Source organism: Struthio camelus, chromosome 12 (assembly GCF_040807025.1).
Source record: "Struthio camelus isolate bStrCam1 chromosome 12, bStrCam1.hap1, whole genome shotgun sequence".
NCBI classification, from domain to species: domain Eukaryota; kingdom Metazoa; phylum Chordata; class Aves; order Struthioniformes; family Struthionidae; genus Struthio; species Struthio camelus.
The window spans coordinates 7,142,926-7,161,679 of NC_090953.1; the positions used below are offsets into that span (position 1 = coordinate 7,142,926).

Genomic DNA, 18,754 nt, shown 5'->3' on the forward strand with positions numbered 1-18,754 from the left:
TAGACGAAGAGGAAAGAGTGCCCCAGTCTCTGCTTCCAAATGCAAATCAGCTCAAGATAGTGTTAACAAAGCTATAGCACATCCAAGTTCAGCAAAGGGCACATGCTAGTTAAATATTTCAGCCAAGTACTGCTCTGCACCAGGCTAGCTGGGAGGACCTCTGAGAACAGGGCCAGCCAGAGGTGACCTTTCTTCACTTTATGCTCAGTCCACAAGCAAACTGCTTTGGTTGTTTGCCCAGATACAACACCACCACCCCATCCCTCTTCCCCCTTCAGTGCCATCAGGACCAAATCAAAACTACATGAATCTCATTCTTCCTGCCCCTTGCCTTATTATGCCAGAGGCTCAAAAACTCACTCTGGCTTACCAGTCTCTTTGTATTAGTTTGATAATAAACCACTAGTTTACCTATAGTTCAACAGCCTGTAAAAATCCTTGTGGCTATTGCATAATAAAGAAAATAAATAATAACATGCCGTCATAAACATCAGTTAAAATGCCCAGGATTTGATAGCCCCTGTGATAAACAGTAGACTTCCTTTCCTGGGAACACAGACAAACTAATCAGATTTAGTTGGCAGATATCAAAATACAACCAATCGGAGACTCGGTGCTGGGTCGCACAGTTCCCCCCATCTCTTCTAACTCAGAGGGGCATGAAGTGGAAGGACATTAAACAGATATTGTATCTTTGTCTCCCCGTGCTAGATGCAATGCCCTGGCACACTGACAGATAGCTGGCAGCTCTCCCTTCCTTGGAACAAGGTTACTGGCCTGCACAGCCCAGACAGCAGTTTAACCTGAGGGTCAGAGGCCAGTCAGGCGTTATCTACCAACTGGGTGCATTTCCTCCGCATCTGTGACTTCACTCTTCCCAAAAAGACACTGACAGGAGGAAAAGAGCTAATGGGATCTCCTCCGGTATTTAGAAATTTAAAGGCCCACATTCATTTTTAATGACGTAGGGAAATCGCTTGAAAACAAAAACAAAAAAAACAGTCAAAAGCAATTTAGATAGCACAAGAGAAAGAGAAACACTTTTAGCCTGCATTGTTTGATTTTTTGGAACATCCCAGATTTCAAAAAAAAAAAATAAAAGGAGAGGTTTGCTGTGTACTTTGTTAACTGAAGTGCAATTTTCAATATAATATTCACACTATGGGAAGGATTCTACAGTTGTGCCTTGGATATCCTTGGATACCCATTCTTATTGCAAAGGATAAAAATAATTCCTGTCTTGCTAAGGTAAAAAACCACCATTTCCTCTTCCCTATTCTTCCACACAGATAGAGTTCGACAGACCCTTACCACTTAGCATGCGGCATACGGCTAGTTTTTGAGCCAAGCCCTGCACTTATTTAGTATATCCCTGAGATATTTTAAAGCTACCTTTGGTTTCCAACTGGCTTGGAGCTGCCAGCACCTGCATAAACTGGAGCAGCCCTAAATTTGATCACGCTTATGCCAGCAGCCAGACGGGACCCTTGATTACATTGATTATGTCCCATCTGTCAGGAACCAGGCAAGAGAGGGTAAGGATGTCGGTTCCGAAACTCTCACTACCAGGGACTCTCTGATGCCGGGTGAAGTCCCCAAGTGACCAGCCCTCCCACTAGGATCGATGCTTTGCATCAGCCAGGGCTACAAAGCAGCCTTTGCTGATGCAGAGCGCTTGACCAAGGTCTGTCATATCAGAGGAAATAAAGCCACGTGCAATTACCGTTGTATAGTTGAGCTCCTATTATTGATGATGATGAAGCTTTAAGTTTAGAGTAATGCAACCATGGATGGCACCAAGCTGACTGTCTCCAGCATAGGACACTCTAAGATTTTTAAGTGTACTGCAATTTCATCTTTTTTTTTTCCCCCCTTTGTTACCATCTCAGATGACGAAATCAAAGGCATTACTAGCTGCTTTGGGATTATTAAAGTACCAAAGTATTTTTCATACATGCTTAGCTATTAATACAGACCTCGCCAAAAAACAGTGACCAGAGGACACGTCATAGGGACTTACAGCCAGTTCTTAGGAGTTACATTGATATTTACTCTTTCCTACCCATACCACAAAACCATTCCTCCAATAAGCATCTTTACCGGCATTCTCTGCAGAGAGGTAGCCAATATCAACATAGTCTCTATATTTTAAAGGTGACAGAGATTGATGAGATCATTTTTCCATCCCCCATTTCATTTCCCTCCCCACCTACAAGGCTGATCCTTAGGAGAATATCCTTGCCGGGTTTGTCTAGACTACTCTTTAATTGATTCTAGCGACAGGACTTCCGCCATTTCTCTAGGGAGATCCTTCCACAGTCTAACAGACCTCATTGTCAGGAAATGTTTCCTGATATTCACCCTACCTCACCCTTGCCCACTGTCATCCCAAGAGCTGTGGTCAGATAGATGTCTTGAGCTTGCAGAACTGTGTATCCCATCCATCTCACAAATACACTTACATATAGACCATGCTTCCACTAGTCTTGTCAACTGTCTAAGTAAGCTTTTTCCTACAAAGCCCTGGGTGAACATAATTATTTTCCTGTACTCCCTTGTCTGCACATTAACTTGGTTAGCTTACAGAAAAGAAGTTGATAGCGGTGGCAGGGGGACTACAATCTTTTGGGAAGCCAGGCAAAACAATTAGTCATATGTTTTTGATTTTTCAAAAGGGCAAAAAAAAATGCATGTGTTATGTTATATGTTCGATAAATTCCAAAATTCACAATCTGTGAAAGTGGCTTTGCCACCCGATGGCTTTAAAAGAAATCACTTCAGATACACTTACTGTCAGGGGTAAGAGTATAAATGGTGAACAACAGTTTAATAAGGGATTAATAGATAAATTAATAATGGGCAAATCAATTGTTATAGATTGTTCAATAGCATGCTTATTAGTCAGGCTTATATTCATCTACACTAGCAGAACTGATGTGCTTTTAATAATCTATAACGTGTTATACATTACTTGAGCGTTCTTCTCTATTAATAATTTACTAACTCTTTATAAACTATTTATAATTGCATTCTTCACATAAAAACATGATCTTTGATTCAAAAGTGAACGATAACTCGGTCCCTGCTGGTCTAAGCTGGTGACGCGCAGGAAAGCACAACGGAGCTGCCGAGGCGTCATACGGCAGCCCAGCCAGTCCCAAAATTTGCTTTGACTGGTTTTGTGACTCTCAGGACATTTGCCGTGGCAAGATAAAATGATGTGCAATTTTGCACAGCTCAGCAGCAGAAGATACTTGGAGCATGACCAATGGTCACGTTCAGTGCTGGTAAAACCCTTTCCACCTCCAAATCTGGGACCATATTAGGAATACAGCGTAAGAGGGGACCACCTCCAGGACTATTGAATGTAGTCCATTCTATGCAACAGACATTTAGTTCAGAAGAATTATTACTTCCCCTCACCTTACCAGTCTCGTCCAAGCGCAAAAACCCTCTCCTCTGCTTTGAGCACAAACCATACCAAAAAATGACTGGAGAGCTACTGAGAAGAAATGGAGTCATAAGATTTCATTGACTGGCAAAGGGCTGGGAACTCCGGCTCCATCAGCATGGAAGTGCCACAGCTCTACTCTCTAGAAGATCCTCCGTGTCCTGGAAAAAATAATGTCCAAATCCCAAAGAGAGTAATCTATTAAGTGCCAAAGAGGAAAGAAAAGATCTAGGTTATCGGCCAGGTGAAGAATAGCAAGAACTTACTGGTACTAAGAAGCAGCATAGAAGGCTAGAATGAATTAGGAGAGGTACTTTTAGCAAGGACAAAAATAACAGCATCAGTGGTACATTGATTAAAAAAAAAGTGGGAGTGTTTCGTCTAGTACTGGTACCTGTGTTTAAGAACAACAAACTTACTCGAACAAATTCAGAGAAGACTACAAATATGTATCCCTTATAAACAGAGATTAAGAGAATTTGCCTTTTTAAACAAAGATTAAAAGAGGTATGATGACTCTATGTTCAGGGTTCAGTAGGGTGGGACCAGGGAAATAGCAAAGAAATAAAATATTATTTAAGTTAAAGGACACTATGAGCACTAGATCTGTTGATTATAGGTTGGTCATGAATAAGCCTAGCATGGAAATTAAAGTGAGAGTGCTGATTATCTGAGCATCAGAACTCTCTAATGGTTTTCTAAAATCAAGCAGTTGTACTAAGGAATCTGAACTGGAATTTGGTAAGCCTTTGGAAGGGATTGCATTGCCAAAGAGACAAGAAACCTGTGTATCAGAATATTCCCAAGGGGTCCAAACGAGACTGGATCACTGTTTATTGACATTGTATTCATCTTATGCACTGGGGGTTCTGTAGTTACCTCTGAAGAGTGAGAAATATTTTTCTGCCTCCCCCCCACCCCCTTTTGGCTTCTGGAAGAGTTATGGGGTTTGTTTTGTTCTGGTTTTGGCCTTTCTTTGAATTATTACTGATAGGCCATTGCTAGGAACAGGATGCAGAAAGGTACATGGATATTCTTACAGGTCCCAGTTTAAATGGAGGTTGCAACTGATGGATGGCCTCTTGGGAGCAGGTTAGAGTTTGTTGAATATACCTAGATAACATAAACATGCTTTATTTCTTTAGATAACTCGATAGGACAATGTATGAGTGATGGGGTAAAATGGAAAATGGAAAGAAAATTCTTCTGGGTATTTGTGCTACTTAGATTTCATTTTGAACTCAATCCCCACATGCTTCCTAGATGGTCTATCTTAGTTTGTGTCTGAACGACCTTTGAAGGCTTAAATATCCTGCACCCTTCTGAACCAAGTTTGGGGCTGCAATTCTCCCTCTCTGAAGAAAAATAACTTCAGAAAGAGCTGGAACAGAAGAAGGATTTGTTACGGCTTGTAGATCGGATGATTTATCCAGTTTGGAAACAGACTGACAAAATGCTATCTCCCGTTTCCCCAGAATCAAGCTGAACAGTGAAGAAATCAGCCAACATTTGCAATAAAGTTTTTATTATTATTATTATTGTTAGCTCAGCCCCATCATTAGGCTATGCTTAGGAGATTAACTTTTTTTTTTCCTGCCAAGTACTTTCCAACAATACTTCTTAATTTAACCGGAGGAGTGGCCCGAGTAACGGGAGCGGTCTCCTGTTCTGTCCTCCCACGCACAACTCCGTCTGCCTCCCCGCTCGCCTAGGAACAGCAGCCTCCTCTTTCAGGTGCCTGTGCTATAAATGGAAAAGGGATCTGGCTTAAAGGGCCACTGACGACTGGTTTTAAATCTCGAGTTAATTTGTTGTCAAAGTCATTTTTTACCCTTAATTTAGGGGGCTTCTTTCAAGTCTTGAGAGAGCGAGGGATCTGTTAAATGAAGGAGAATTAATTATTCCCAACCGTTACCAAAAACGCAAACACAACGAGGTTGCATTAGAGCAAATGAAATTGATTTTAAACAAAAGTGAACCTGACCGCTCGCATTTCATCGCCTGCTCCGCAGCGCTGACAGCAGCGCTTCTCCGAGGCAGGCTGGCTGCTCCAGACTTTGCTTCTTGTTGAAGAGAATTAAGTATTAATCCGGCCACTTTTAGAGAGGGCTGCAAGATAACCCTATTTGCTCAGACTGTCTCAACTGATTAAGACTTGTTTCCCAACTGATTGGGAAGATACACGAGGGTGACAAGCTTTTGTCTTACGGAGATCTTCATGTTTGACGGCTGTGAATTCTCAGTCGTCTCCAAGCACCCCTATTTCTCTCCATAAGTGGATATCAACTTAAACACTAAATCTAGAATGTAGGAACTCTGACCTTTCTTTCCCAAAAAGCCTTTCTGTCACATTTTTGGCACCCCTTTCTTAATCTACCTCTTGAGATTATTCTTTTGCTCTTAAAAGATGTTCGGATGCAAGTTTTATTGCTCTTTGTTTTTAATGAAAGGCATACTATTAGATCAATTTGGGTAAAAAAAACAAAGAAGCAGTAAAGAGAGTAGGGGTTTGCTAAATGATGATGAGACCTGAGACATATTAACTAGGTATAAGTGCGCCACACTACAGCCCTGGATCTGAAATCATTACTGAAAGGCTCCAAACCCTTTCTCTCACGGCCCATAACGTACACGGAACAGTGCAGGGGGACACGATTAACTCCATCTCAGCTGCTCCCTGCTTATAGAGCTGCACTAGGAAGGGTTGTATGAAATGCGTTGAGTTACTCTGCTACAGCAGAAAAGAAGAGGCGCTAAACCCTCTCTTGTTGCGTGTTTCCAGCCCCACAGCATCCTCGGAGAAAAGACAGTGGTCTAGAAATATTATCCAAAGCTACTGAAAGAGCAGTCAGAGCAATTTAGAAGTCTGGGGGTGGCCTAATTTGAGCTCACGGCACGTTCCTGGCATGACACCAGACTCAATGACCGTCGTATTGAAACAGCTTAAAGCCAGCTTGGAACCCATCCTCCGGGCTGCATCCAGGCTGGATGCAAAGACCTGACCCAGTACACAGAAATGACAGCTAAGCTACCCACGTGCGACACTAGTCATAAGCAGAAACAATCAGCCTTGATGGAGCATTTCACAAAATGGTTTCCATCCGGCGCCAGCAGCTTTTTAAATATTAACCAGCAAGATCTGCTGGCTGCCACTCTGGGATTACCGTCTCTGACACTGGTGATCCCAGCATGTCAGCATAATTTAGCAGCCAAACTCTGGCTTCCAGAGAGCGGCTTGCAGATGTGGATTTTAATTAAAAATACTTTATTTTCAGCTCTGAGTTCCATTTGCTCTGCCTGGCAGTATGGGCTCTGGTACTCATCACACAAAGCACTGCAATATTACTCTGAGGAAACCTCAAAGAGCTTCCTTCTTCTATGGCAGCTCCACCGAACAGCCCCACAGAGCCCTGTTTATGTTCAGCCATAACAAACAAAATACACAGCGAAAAATACCATTTGTGGCTCAGAACCCACCTCACACTGGAGCAAGTCATTAGGAGACTGGCAATATGGAAAGGACACCTTCCTAATACCAGGCAGGCATCCCTGGAGAATCTTTTTTATCATTTTTCATCCACAGGGGACTGTAAAGTCTGGAAAAGCTCAGTTGTAATTAGCGTCTCAGGGTTGTATCATCCTCTGTCTGGCAATCAGCTCCAGAACCCAGCCGAGAGCATGGTCCTCAGCTTGTGATGAAATGATATTGCACTCCCAGAGCTCCTGTGGCCTCACAGGCTGGGTTTGTCCAGTGCGACTTTACATAGTTCCCTCCACTGTGTTGCTTTCCTTGCTGAAAAGAGAAGACATTTCCTTAGCGAAAATTCCTGTTTTCTTTTTTCAGCTTATTTAGCATGAGTAGCTTGATATAAAATTTTTCATGAATAGGTTTCCAAATTTGTACACATGTACTTAGTGAATGTCTAATCAAATATGTTTGGAATAGACTTTAATGCAGGTCTTATTCATAAACGAGGATCTACCTTTGTCTTCTGGTTGCACGTTACAAACAGCGTATACAACACTCTTCTGCATAAAGACAGTTCTTTCGGGTTTAGCAGAGAATTTAAGTATTTGGGAAGTTATACGGTATGGCTGAAGGTCTGAAAAGATGTTTTGAGATTGCAGCTAAAGGCAATTCCCATCTAGGTTTCAGGTTTTCAGGGAGCGTGGAGGAAGAACGTTTCCCACATACAGGAAAGGGGAGCACAAGCCAAGAAAAACACCCAAATTCTAATAGGCTTCACTATACTAAATATCCATATCATTCAATGTTCAGCTGTTGCTAATTATTATGAATAGCTGAGAGTTTTAATTATGGAAAACATTTTGAAATATTATTGGGCTTTTAACGTCCTGCTTTGTTTCCAACAAGGAGGTTCTTACCTCTTCATTGCTTTCTGGATGAGAAATAAGTAGTCCTACATCCTCTAAAGAAACTCTTGTCAAAGGGCTTGTATGCTTTAATGACTTCAGTACCCATTCGAAGCAAAAGACTTTGTGAACGGTTTGGGGGATGGACAGTCCATGTTTGTACAGCACCTGCTGCAATGGAGACATGACATATGACCCTTATCACAAATGGAAAAATAAACATCAACAAGACAGTTATAAGACCATATCATAACAGTAAAAACAGTGTTAAAAATAATCACGGACAACATTTAGCCTCGAGTACTCTTTGCTATGTTATTCTGTACTGACAATCCCACCTAGAAATGGGGGTCTCAGACTTTTTGACTTGCAGACAACCTACTTTGCTCTACCAAACCCATTGTATCCATTCTCATCCATGGGAGGGCCCCAGGGCCTCTGCTATGCTGTATCTTTGGGGACGGATCACATGGCTTCCAGATGAGAACAGAACCGGACATTTTCCAACCAAATACTTCTCAGGTCACTGAGCAATGCTCTGGTGGCTCTGCCTTGCCAGCAAATGCCCACGCTGAGGCACTTCAGGAAGCAGCTTTGCCTGAGGAACCTCCTGGTGGGGTTTCTACTCTCCCACTGGGGCTAGTAGGAGGGGATGAGTCCCCCCACCACCCCCAGCCCGCACAGCCCGTGGTCCAGCACACTGCCTGAAACCACCAGCACAGGCTAGGTGTGAGCCACGATGCTAACCTGTGAACTAGCCTTGGAGGCCTGCAAGGGGGCTTTGCTCACGCAGTGCCACCAGTGCGGCAGAGTGAGGGATGATGTGCAGCTGGCTGGGGGAAGAGCGAACGACCAAGGACAGAAGCCCCTCTAACTCCCACAGCTCCAACAGTCACTGCTGATGAGTTTTCTCAGCTGTTGTGGAGCAGCAGCAGAAGAAGGCTCTGAGCAAAGCAGTTTCAAACCAGACTTTGGGGTAAATTGCTTCAGCACCTGGCTGTAGCTGTACTGAAGGCCCAAACAGCAGGACTCCATGCTGGAAGCTGTAAAAAACACAGCAAAGCATAGTCTCCTTGCATCTCACAGCCTTAGTCCTCTTTATTATTCATTCAGGTGAGGGTTTCTGCCAAGAGCTACAGCTTTACAAGACAATCAGGTATTGTCACAGGCGATTGCCACAGCAAAGATGTCTGGGGAATCTCTCCAGATTGCCTGGCGAGTTCTGATGTGGAGTCCAGAGCATCAGCTACTTCATCTCTCTGTTCCCACTTGTTATACTGAGGTGTAGTGAAACCATATCACCTAGTTGGCCAGACCTTTATAAAAACAGGAGGAGCAGTCTCTTCTACCACTAAATCACACCGCATGAACGCATGTCGAGGGATTCCTAGAGTTCCTCAGGGAAGAACTGCCAGGCTTTATAGCACATCAGACCCTGGTCACCAGCTATCTCACCTTACAGGCTGCGCAGCGTAAATCATGCAATGCCCATGGTCCATGCTACAGGATCCCAAATAGCCTTTAAGAACCGCTGCCGAATTCTCCTTTCTTGCGTCCTGGAAAATCCTCTATCAGTGGCTGACAGATTGAAATTGGCTACCTCAGGCTGAACAAAGCCTGCCAACGGACACTTCACTAAACAGTGGACAACTTTCCCAGGCCCACTTCTAAGTAGCTCAAGGACACGAACAACTGAGTAAAGAGGAAGCACCCAAATCTCTCACCGTGACAGGTTCCCAGCTAATTAGAGAAGTAAGGAAAGAGCAGAGCAGAAAGGTGCTGGACTTGAAAGACACCTCAGAGCAAGAAGGTTCCCTCTCCCCTTCATGTCTCGCCTGCCACACTGCAGCCAGCAGTTTGGACATCTCCCTTTCCACACCAGCTGTGGCAGTGAACAGTAGACATCCGACCGAGCAGGCCTGGAAAAGGGCAGCTCCAAATCTATGTTCAAAGCAAGGCAGTTTCTCCCTTCCCACTCAGAAATGGCACAACTTTAATATGGTAACGATGTGCCGCACCAACTCGTTCTCCAAACAAGGACCAGTCTGTCATTAGACAAAAATGGAAAAGGGTCAACCTTTGCTGCCCCTTCTGCACATAACAATTCCTCCTTTCAAGGGGGAACGGCTTGAGAGCTCCAGTTATATAACTCTTTTTTCCACAAAAAGCAACACCTCCAAACCCAGACTCCTCCTCTCACTTTTTTAGGCTATGAACAAGTCCTTGGTGTTCTTGGCCAAGCCACTTCTCCAATGCAGCTTCTGTTATTAGGAATAGGAAAAAAATAAAAATAAATAGAGGAAAAAGCTGCCTTTTTGGAAAGTTCTGCAAATATTTTATGCTCTCTGTTTCTTCTTTTCCTTTTTTCCCCCCCTTACTTTCACACAAGCAAAACAACAAGAGGGTCCTCTGATGAATGTGGCGGATCGCCATGGTTACGGTTCAGAGATGCAGCAAAAAGCAATTATGGTGGGACATAGTGGAGGGGAAAAAAAAAAGAAAAAAAGAAAGAAATGCACCTCTTTGTCAGAATTTCAGAACAGCTGTAATAACACTTCTGCACCCCAACCAGTGCAAAGTAACTGAAATATTGTGGCATGTTAAATGCCAACACATTAAATACTGGGATTTCAATGTCACATTATTTAAAAAGACAGGAAGCATTAATTTCCAGCTGCACTTTCAGCTTGTTAAGTCATCTAGAGGGAATAGGGAAAAAGGAACAAGTCCATGGCACAGGGGCTCACATTTTGAGGTGTGAAATAAAACACTGTTCAGTGAGGCAGTGGAATGCACATGTAGCAGATTTAATCTGACAGCAGCTGTGGTTTCCTATTTAAGCTTTGTGTGATTTATTTTTCCCCTTGGTGTTGGAGCTCCTGAATGAGATGGTGATGCTCTCCTGACCTCTCCCAGTCTGAAGATCTCAAAGCGCTTTGCCCCCATGCATTCATTTTCACAACCTCTGATGAGTGAGGTAGGTCAGTTGTCACCATTCTCACACAGTGAGACTCACTTGGGTCTGATCTTCCTAGCCCATGGGTCACAGATGGGTTGTCTTTGACCTTGGTTTGGACCTGTGCAAGACTGAGGGAAGGAGGAAATTCTTATGTTATATACTGTTATTTGAAGATTACATTTAAAATAAAAGCTGCCTATCACAGTCTGGGATTATCTGTGGTGTGTCTGTGCACCCATAACATATTTATTCCTCTGTGGCTAGTAAAAAAATAAGTTTTACCTCTGCCCTTCTTCTTTGTACGCACTCTTGGGGATTTCTATCATGGCTCAAAGAGATCTAATTTCGGTGACATAACAGCTAAAGGCACCTCCCTTCTCATACCTGTTGCATACTGCAGCCCCCAACTGTGTCCTTGTCTTCTGGCCTATAAATCAAACGAGTGGTGAGACCCAGCTGAATTTCAATAGAGGGAAAGAGGTGGAAAGTGAGAAATGTTTGAAATGGATTGATCTTGTACACCAGCTCTTTCTGAGAACTGTAGAGCCAATGTCAAGAGGTAGCAGAAACTACGGAGGACATGATCTGAAATGTGCATGGGACACCTGGGTGCAAAGGCCTTTACCACAGAAAGGAAAGATAGGCAGAGCAATACAACAATGAATAAACAAAACAGCCTGAACAGGACAAAGATCATTCCCTTCACAGAGTATTTACTTCTGCTCTGAATGCTTTCCTCCAGTTATGTTTCCTGCCCCTTTGCAGACGAGAGCTCTCAGGCCACGTTCTCATTCTAGTCTCTCTCCATCTGGTCACAAGAGCAAGCACCTCCATCCAACTGTGACTGACTCATTGGGTAGACTGAGGTAAGGACTGTTTCCCATTCATGGCCCTTTTTTTTTAATATTATGCTCAGCAAAAACAACACTGAAAGCAACTTCCTCAAGTGAAACAGAGATCTGAGGAAACCTGCGTAAGGAGAGGCTAAATTTGAAAGAAAGTGAAGCGTTGCCAAGTCTTACGGTTATATATTGCAAGTCTTATGATATTATGGTTTTTTTTTTTAATCATTGGCTTCTAAAAGCAAGAAAGAGTATGAAAATCTCAGTATGAGAACATTGGAGAAATCTTGAAAAAATAGAAAGAAGGGACTGCTGAAAGTTCAGCAAAGAGAAGGATCCCCCGAAAAGCTCCACAAAGCTTTAAATTCTTCTGCTTTTTAAAAGCAATCTATGATATAGAGAAGCCTACTACCACTTCTGAGCACTGGGGATACACCGTGTGAGATTGTGTACTTGAGAAGGACTGAATAGTGGGTTTTTAGAAAAATTTGTCATAAGAGAGAAGCTCTGTGGGCTGAAACTGTGATCTAATGCTGCCGGTTGTGCCTTTACTGACAGCAGCAGCAGAAGTCTCAAGATCAAAAAAACAACCTAAAAAATGAGCTGTCCTCTAAATCTAACAGATTAGTCCTTTAGGGATGCCTAGGGAGGTTGTCGTGTGTCCAAATACTCCTCTGCCAATGCACCTTCAAGGCTTGCTTTCTATCAGCTCTGGGAATGTCAGCCTGAAAAGAAACAGTAAAATTTGTCTCCAATTTTATACTGGTATAGAAAAAATGAAAACTCAGCCTCAGTTTCCCTAGGCAACACCATGAAATGTGTCATTAAAACACTGTTATAATGTCACTGTATGGTGACACTTTAAAAAATCAAAAGATCCAAAGATGCCATTGGGAACTGTTTTCCAATGAAACTAAATTTTTGCCTAGTACAGCATCTTCTGGCAAACTCCCAGAGGAGCCCTGCCCCCCAGGGATGTGGGACACTTCCCTTGATAACCCATCCTTTGGGCATTCGGTTTCCACTCCAAATTTTCTCCCTGTTCCTGAGCAGTTCCCAAATCAAAGTGGGATTCCCCTAACCAGTGGGTCATACCGGACAGCTTTCTTATGCAGCCTGGGGCTTCACCAAGAACATGCTACCTTGCTAGCAAACACTGGGGCCAAAGTCAGTGTACACAGCACCAAGCAAAAAGGGTGGCAGGGGTGGGGGTAGGGGGGTGAAAGAAACTCTGCTACTAAGCGAGGTTCAGGCCAGGTGAAGGCAGAGGATATTTGCAAAACACGTGTCAGGCGAGCAGAAAAAAAGCTGAAGTTATAAGCTGTTTTAAAAGTTCCAAACACCAGCCCCCCCCTTCCAAGAGAAAAACAAGAGATACCAAAGACTCAAAATCTCACAAGCGAGTAATTTAGAAAGCTCTATTTTTGAATATGGCTGTGTTTCAACTCAGACTCTCAACCAACTGTGGAGGTCTCCACGATGAAAGTATCATGAAACTGAATGAGCACCAAGTCGCCCACAGGGGACCCAGTCCTGCAAGGTGCTGAACTACCCCACACTCCACTTAATAGGATTTGGAAGTGCTTGGAGCCTATTCTGATCAAACAACAGTTGGTGTCCGAGTGAGCAAATCCCCGGAGAAGGGTCTGGAGACGGAGAGCAAATCAGAACAATTGAAAGTGCCACAAGCTTCTGCAGCAGCGGATACTATTGTCAAGGCACCTTTTGTGCTACAGGCTCTCGACGTTTAAATGAGGAAGCGAGAAAAGAGGGAATTTCAAAACAAAGGTTTCTTCGCGGATTGCTGGATTCTCATTGCCTTATTTGCTCCTTGCACATGTCAGATAAGTGGACATGCAAATAACCTTAATTAGTAATGCAGATTACACTTATCCAGAGTACACTGGACACTTTCTCCCCAGCAATACTGCTGGGAATGCACATGGCCAATTCGTTAAGGAACAAACCAATTTTAAAGTTAGCTTCATTTTTAGGCTCTACAGTGTGTGCACTTGCTCTGCCCAGTTCATAAATCCAGCAGCTGTGGAAAATTCCTCATTCTTGAAGAATTTAATGGAAGAAAAGAGCTATTGCATTTGCAGCAGAAAGGCCCACTAAGAGAGATACGCAACTTCTGGCACTGATCTTACCTCAGAAGGTAAGGAAGGATCAGATATGATCAATGCTGAACTGGAGAGCTGCAACAGAAAACCACTTTGCTATCACAAACCTGACAAAGGGCTTGTAAACTTGTTCTCTCCCCACCTCCAAATGAGATTCGTTTGTCAAATAAAAGATACTAGCTTTCCCCATACCCCTTGGCTCTCTTGGTTTACTAATGCTCCTTTTGTGGATGGGACTTTTCCCTTGGAGCATAATTATACCCATGCTCGGTGCTATACAAGCAGCGCTACAAGTTGTTGGAAAAAATGCACATTTTAATTCCTACTGACCATTTGAAGATTTATGGGGAAGTTCTGTGACACTGACCCATTGCCTGGTTGGATCTTAACAATGCTTAAAATCATCCACATGTTACTTGAGATATGTGCCCGTTTCCCTGGCTGCTGCTGTGCAATCACTATCAGTCCTGAAGTAAGCAAAATTGAATGTAAATAAGGGATGGAAGTGAGACGTTTCCCTCCCTCACTCACACATCATTATACAGAATAAATATCCCACCAGTGACAGTGAGGCCCATGAACTTCCAGGCAGAATTAGTCCAGCAGAGTCACTACTCCATACCATCACAGGATTCCAGATTTTTTCAGTTTTATGGTAACAGCTCAACTCTAAGATATTTCAAATGGAGAGTAATGCTCACTTTTCTAACCTCTGCTTACCCCGACTTTTAAATGCATGGTATTAAAATATGTACATGGTCATTATTTATGCTATGTCTAAAACCCAGCCATTTAACTCTCTCCCTCAGCGCTCCGTCAAATGAGTTGCACCTTTGCAGCTTCTGCTGGGATTTGATGTTACCTTCTCATGTGCAACGTGGCAGAGTTACAAGGTTAGACCACAACACAGCGGAGAATCCCAGCTTAATCTGAAGACTGAATCTGGGCAAACAGCCCAAACAAAGAAGCTGTAGAAAAGGCATATCTAAAAGTAAAAGTCTGGAATGACTGGCTGCAGATGCTGGGTTTTGGGATATTTTATTTCTGTTATGTGTTTATTCATGGTTGTGACTTTGTTCTGTTCACTGAAGGAAAGTGGACATTTCTTTATAGGCAAAGATAAACAAATAAAGATAAATAAACATTTCAAGCTGAAGGGAGCTGTAGGTGTACATCCAATATGTCTGCAAAGGCTGAGGTGAAGATCAAGCCCATTCTCAATAGGCTTATATTTGTACAGGAATCCTCATTTCCACTGGTAATGTTGCAGGGGTCCGTAAGTGGAAAAAAAGATTGGCAATCTGCTCTACAAGATAGTATCATGGTTATGGCATCAGATAGTACTTCCTTTTAAGCACCATCCATGAGCAGAACTGGCAGGTACAGATGACGGGAAGGACTTCAGCAAATTATTTTAGAAAAAGGAGAGGTACAAACTTTCCAGAGGAGAAAGGAGAGCTGCTTGAGAGAGCTCAATGGGCCAGAACAGTCTTCATGTTTTCATAAGGTTCTGACACAGATTTCTGACTTTGAAACTTTGCTCATGTATTTACTTATTACCTTTTTTGTCCAGAAAAGTCTGTTGAGAGGATTCGTGTGCTCCAAAGGGGTACGAAAAGGAAACAAGTGCTTGAAATGCACAGACACATTATTGCAATTCTGACCTTTCTGACAGCTCCTGGTTTCCCGTCGGCATTGTGTCAGGGCCATGGCTATTGCGTTTCAGGCTGTGCATTGCCCGCAGCAGAGTGCAGCAATTTCCCTATAATCAGTTGTATTTTTTTCATTGCAGCACAATGGCACCTGAGCAGAGATTCTTAGGGGTTTTGCAAGCAGAGGATGAGACCCTAAACTGGGGCAAACTGGAATCAGCTAAATTCAGGTTAAATGGAACTAGGTTTATTTGCAACAGTTAAGGTTCAGTCCAAGATCCCTCCAACTGAATTATTCCTCCCTGCAAATGCAAGAATTAAGGGGTTGAATGTTGTTCCCCTTGAAGTCAACAATAAAACTCTCTTTGGCATTACTGTGAGTAGGATGCTATTAAAAATCTCTAACAGTGCTTCTAAGAGAAGGTCTGGGAGGAAAGGATAATCGTTGAGACAATTTTTCTCAATAGTTCTGACTTATTACCAGAACTATTGCATTGTTACAAAATATTTTCAGAAGTCTTCCAACGAAAAATAGCTGGAGATGTAAGCAAAACGTAAGAAATATGATTAGAAGTTCAAACTAACAGTTTGCCACTTTCCATTTTGGAAACGGAAAAAGGTGTTGGAGTTTCAGAATAGCGTTTAAATTTGAATTCGCAGCACAGTACTTACTATCACTTACTATTCTGAACTGATTGTTCCCCATCTGTAGGTGACTGGACATCTGCAAATACGGGACTAAAAGAAAAAAAATAAACAGAAGCATAAAGCCTTAAGCTACAAAGCTGATGTAAAGTTGGGTCTTATAACTGTAAACACACAAAGAAAACTTCTAGTGCCAGTACCTGTATGTCGCTGCTGCTTTCCACATTAGTAGGAGCTCTTCAAAGCAAACCACCTATTCAGTAGCAAAATCAGAGTTTTCACAGTGATATTTGTTCTCCCTCAGACTTCACAAAATATTAAACCTGGGTAAGGGCTTTCAACAATGTTTGGCAGATAATTAAATTCCTTTGCATTACTTCACCAGCATGGATGCTTTTTTGGTACTTTTGCAGGGTTAATATTGCAGGAAAGGTGTTTTCTGTGAAGTAAGGAAATTTGAAGGACTTAGAAAATATAGCAGGCATAAGGTGAATATCAGTACCAGAAACATGACTTCAAAAATAGACTTACTCTTTTAAGAAGCTGAAAAGCTCAGTAGGTAACAGTCCACTGTAAATGACATGAAATCCAAGCCAAAGTGGCTTGGATTCAAATCCAAGCCAAAATCCAAAGCCACCTCCTAAAAAGCTTCATTATCTCAGGAGCCAGGACCACGTCCTCTCAGCAGCCTCCTAGGAACAGTTCAACAGGACAAGTTATCTATACAGCATCAGCCAGCATTTGCAAATGAACATTTGAAACAGTTCTGAATAATATTTGCCAGACTTTCTGAACTGAAAGCATGGGAGAAAATTCTAAATTGTATTCTAAGAATTATTCATTCCTATGGACCTCACCAGCAGAATGTCATCGTTCTCCCTCTAGACAGTAACACAAACCTTTGCCCTGGCTGATGCTCAGTAATTCTCTTGTCCTTTCATCCTGTCCCCGGGCAAGCACCCCGTCCCCTTTCCTTTCATGGTGCTGTTCAGGTCTTTGAAGTCCATCACCGCTGCTGTCCTCTGCTCCTAACGTGACCAAGCAGATTAGCCCCAGCAAGGACTCAAAAATTTGCAGTGGAAGAAGGCAGATCGCACCCAGCTGTGGAGAAACTCTGTAATCTCAGGAAAATGCTGGATTTCTCTCAGCAAGAGATGCAAAACTCCTCCACTTCCCAGCTACCAGAAATATTCATTTCCTTGCACTAGAAAATCATCCACCGCCTTCTACAAACTGATAAGAATTAGCACCCAACTAGCATCTCTCTGAGTGTTAACCAGTTCTTTAAAAGTCTCATCATTTTGGGTATCTTCTTGTCTCTAACGTTTTATTTTCTTCTGTGTTTTGGGGGTTTTAATATTTCAGGAGGGAATTCACAGTAAAGCTGATATTTTAAACAAGCAACAGTATTGCATCAATCGTCTCAGCAAATGTTTCTTTTGAGCAAGACAAAGAACAAACATTTTTTTCCTCAGGTCTTATCTGTAAAGCAGGAAAGCAAGAGAGTGTGTGATAATGAAGCATTTCTATTTTAGCTGTGCTTTTGTCACTTTTCCAAAATACCTACTCCTAGTATAAGGTATATGGCCAAGGACTGCCAAAGGCATTAAAGTTTTACTCTTGAAAGCTGGCATTACAAATCCATTTCACTGGGCAGCTTTCTCAAATTTTCAATTTAATCTATGACTCTAGGATTAAGGAGATCTGAATGATAGGGCCACAACAGGGGTCCAGTTCTGTTCTCAGAAAGGTGGCCCCGCTTCTATCAATGTTAGCCAAACCGTACGCCCAAATTTGTAATTCAAATATTCATGGATTTGCTCTAATGGTTGAAGTAGGAGAAATAGCCCTTAAAAAGAAAGGCAAGTGAACCTTTAAGGGTTTAGTGATTGGGTCAAGTTCAGTTACCTTAGGGGGTTAAAAAAAAAAATTGAACAAAGACATAGGATACAAGCTCCAGGTTCTGGTTTGGAGCAGAAGTTATTTTTCTAACCACTTCATGCCTGGCCAGGTCTGAATGTGTTACAGATTGTGCACAAAGAGCATTAGGAGAGGACTTTCTCAGATTGGAAGCTTGGCTGTCTTGTAAAGAAAAATGGGACAAAAAATGGGCCAAATCTGTTTTGCCAGCTCCTCAGGACAGCTCCCAGAAGTTTTCTGAGGCCAGTCCTGCACCTTCTCAGGTTTTTATCTGCTTGGAAAAGGCAATTAAATTGCTTATGAAGCAACTGCTGTAATGCTGCAGTTTGAAGTCCAGCATATCAGTGACCAGGCTATTTGCTCTAATGCACCAGGCTGTAAATTTGCAGTGGCGGTGGAGGGAGGAGGAGTCCGTACAGCCCTCCGAGGGTCAGCTGCCCCACTCCCCAGTCCAAGCGCTTTGATCCTGCAGCTCCAAAGGGCACAAATTCATTTCTCAGCAGTATCAGTCAAGGCGCAGTTTTGCCCCATGAAGTCAGTCACTGGATTTCCAGACAACAGACTCCCACTAGGGGGTCGACTGCTCTTAGCGCTGGTGTTTTACCTTGTGAAGGATGGAAAACACTAGCAGAGGGTTTGTTTTGGCCCCACAATAGAGGGCCAGTCCCACTCCGCCTTCACCAGCAGATTGTTGTTCCTACAATGGAAAACGGAAGGGGGGAAGAGATGAACTCAGAGCATGCAGTGCAGCAAAGCCAAAAAACACATTGCAGGCATTTCTGCTACAG

At 42.8% G+C, this 18,754-nt stretch overlaps 2 long non-coding RNA genes across 2 annotated transcripts; one reads left to right on the plus strand and one right to left on the minus strand.

Annotated features, from left to right (window-relative positions):
• Positions 1–4,737: 4,737 nt before the first annotated feature.
• LOC104148183 (uncharacterized) lies at positions 4,738–17,657 on the minus strand. The gene is made up of 7 exons (XR_011143741.1): positions 16,946–17,657; positions 16,578–16,738; positions 16,247–16,485; positions 16,074–16,139; positions 7,838–7,996; positions 6,929–7,244; positions 4,738–5,327 (listed from the first exon to the last, which is right to left on the minus strand). It is a non-coding gene; the product is annotated as an uncharacterized lncRNA (long non-coding RNA).
• LOC104148182 (uncharacterized) lies at positions 11,508–14,895 on the plus strand. Its single transcript, XR_695053.2, has 3 exons — positions 11,508–11,650; positions 13,077–13,784; positions 14,559–14,895. It is a non-coding gene; the product is annotated as an uncharacterized lncRNA (long non-coding RNA).
• Positions 17,658–18,754: the final 1,097 nt, after the last annotated feature.